Source organism: Canis lupus, chromosome 17 (assembly GCF_011100685.1).
Source record: "Canis lupus familiaris isolate Mischka breed German Shepherd chromosome 17, alternate assembly UU_Cfam_GSD_1.0, whole genome shotgun sequence".
Classification (NCBI taxonomy): Eukaryota; Metazoa; Chordata; class Mammalia; order Carnivora; family Canidae; genus Canis; species Canis lupus.
Window position 1 is genome coordinate 24854210 of NC_049238.1, and position 3150 is coordinate 24857359.

The following is a 3150-nucleotide window of genomic DNA, read 5'->3' on the forward strand; positions in this document are numbered from 1 at the left end:
AATGCCCACCTCTGATAATCCTCACCACATCCCTGCAGCCTCACCATACTGTTCTGTGTGGAGCTCCCACAGCTGTCTCCACCACAATGTTTCAGACTGAGCACATCATCTTTATGTATTTTAATTTTAATTTGTTGTTGTTTAAGTATAATTAGCAAACAGAGTTATGGTAGTTTCAGGTGTATAATACAATGATTCAACAAATCTGTATATTACTCAGTACTCACCATGATAAGTATAGTCCGAAGATGCTCAACATTCCTAATCACAGAGAAATGCAAATCAAAATCACAATGAGATATACCACCTTATACTTGTCAGAATGGCTATAATAAAAAAGACAAGATATTACAAGTGTTGGGGAGGATGTGGAGGAAGGGGAACTCTTGTGCGCTGTTGGTGAGAATGTAAATTGGTGCAGCCACTATGGAAAACAGTAGGTGTTCCTCGAAAAATTAAAAATAGAAATACCATATGTTCCAGTAATTGAAACATCATCTTTATCTTTTGTATATATTTTTCATTGGAGTTCAATTTGCCAACATATAGCATCAATGCCCAGTGCTCATCCTGTCAAGTGCCCCCTTCAGTGCCCGTCACCCAGTCACCCCAACCCATCATCTTTAAAGGCTAAATCTGCCCTCTTCCTGACATCCCTGACTGGTGGACCACTGTTTCCAACCATCTTGTCTCCTGCAGTAGAAAATTCTGAATCATCCCAGACTCTGGTTTACTTTCATTTCCTCTTTCTTATTGCTTACCAAGATCTGTCAGTTCTATGCTATAAAAAGTTTCTTGATTACAACCTTTTCCCCATCCTATTTGCACTGTCTTGTAAATTTTTACAGACAGTTTCCTAACCAGTCCCTTGGGCTCCAGCCTCTTTTGCCTCTCCAGCCTCTCCCCGACTGCTACCAGCATCAATGGTCCAGCCTGGACCATTAGCCTAGGATGTCCTCATCTGTGGAAGGCAGTGTAGGGGAGCCATCCACCTTGGTGGAGAGGAGGGGTTTCTCACTAGCACTGTTGAGAATGATGCTAATATAAAGTAGATTGACTTTGAGTTGTTTTTTTTTAATTTTATTTATTTATTCATAAGAGACACAGAGAGAGGCAGAGATACAGGCAGAGGGAGGAGACGCAGGCTCCTTGCCTGATGCGGGACTCGATCCCAGAACCCCAGGATCACACCCTGAGCCAAAGGCAGACGCTCAACCGCTGAGCCACCTAGGCATCCTGAGTTGGTTTTATTATTGTGTTTAAATTCCCTACAGATGATGCCACCCCTTTTGCCTACACATGGCCAACTGTCCCCACCCCATTCTCTTGGCACAACGCTAGAAATAATATGTTCCGCCTCAGAGCTGCTATGAGGGGTGAATGGCACATGCCTGCTGAGAGCTTAGCCCAGGCCCCTGCACATGCTGAGCGCTTAGTTACTGTTGACAATTATTAGTAATATCAGTATTATTGGCTCCTTATCCCCCATGTGATGTTTGCTCTGGCAAGCAAAGCCTTTTGGACTGGCCTCACTCACTCCCTTCCACCCTCCTGAACCCTACACTCTAGCTATAGAAACTGTTTACTCTGACTTCTTCCATTTTTCTCAACCTGTGCAAATGCCCTGTGGACAGCCTGGGATGACTTTCCTGCTTTTCTGGAGATTCATCATTTAAGATCTAGCATGTAGTCCTGCTTTCTGGGAAGCCTTGCTCAGATTATACAGACCAGGGCAGCCTGGGTGGCTCAGTGGTTTAAGCGCCGCCTTCAGCCCAGGGCGTGATCCTGGAGACCTGGGATCGAGTTCCACATCAGGCTCCCTGCATGGAGCCTGCTTCTCCCTCTGCCTGTGTCTCTGCTTCTCTCTCTCTCTCTCTCTCTCTCTGTGTCTCTCATGAATAAATAAATAAAATATACATTTAAAAAAATGTTATACAGACCAAATGAATGCCTCCTCCTCTGTGCACCCATGGCCCTCTGCTCCTGTCTCCTCCTTACAGCTCCCGGAGAATGGGGCTCCCGGAAGGGAGAGCCTATGTGTGCTCATCTTTGTGATTAACTTTGTATCCACAGTCACCATAATTGCGTCTGCCCTGTAATACAGGCTCACCACTTATGGGAGTTTTGCTTGCTTAGTTTTGTTTTACTGGAAGAGATAAACAGATGAATGAATGAATGAATGGGAATTCATTCTTTTGACTTCACCCTAGATCTAACAAAAAGTTTGGGCAGTGGCCTTTCTGGTCATTTTTGTGTAACCTGATATTGGACTCTTCTGTGCCCCAAGAAAAAGTCTCCCCAATACCAGGTACCTGTCCTCCTGAGGAATTGGCCTCAGGCACTAAAGGAAAGGCTGTCTTAATAGCAGGGAGAGGGCGGAGGGGGTCAGCTCCGTCTTCACAGCCGTCCCTGAGAGGGCGCTGTTCCCAAGTCAACCCTCCAGAGGCCGGAGCTGAAATACCGGAGCGTTCCCCCGGGGCTCAGCATCCCTCCCTTCCCGGCTGCGGTCGCCGGGTCCCCAGCGGAGCGCCTGCCCACACACATGGCGGCGCCCTGCTCAGCTTCTCGGCGCCGGCACCGACAGGCCGGGCTGGCCTTGCCAGTACTCGGGGACTTCCTCCGCGAGCCCGCTTCCTGCACGGCTGGCATTTAAACCGGCGCCTGGGGCTGCGGGCTGCTGCTGCTGCGGAGCTGTGCCCGGGCTGCGCAGCGCCGCCGAGCCGCCGAGCATCCCCCCGCGCCGAGCCGCCGAGCATCCCCCCGCGCCGAGCCGCCGAGCATCCCCCCGCGCCGAGCCGCCGAGCATCCCCCCGCGCCGGCCGCCGAGCATCCCCTCGCGGCGCCGGGGCCAGGGCGGGACAGGTCGGCGGGGGTGCGGCGGCGCAGATCGGGGACCCGACATCGCACCCCGGCACCTGGCAGTTTAATTGCAGGTTTGACTTTAATTTCCCGGATCGCAGCCCTTCTGCCCGGCGCAGATTATCTCTCCTCCGGGCCCCGCCCGGGTCGCCGCTGGCGGCGGGAGGCGGGCCGGGCCGCGGGAAGGCGCTCAGCAGGGACCCCCCGCCCGCGCCCGGGCCATGGTGCGGCCGAGCCCGGCGCTGGGGTGAGGCGGCCGCGCGGCTCGGAGCGGCGGGCGGGCGCTGCGGG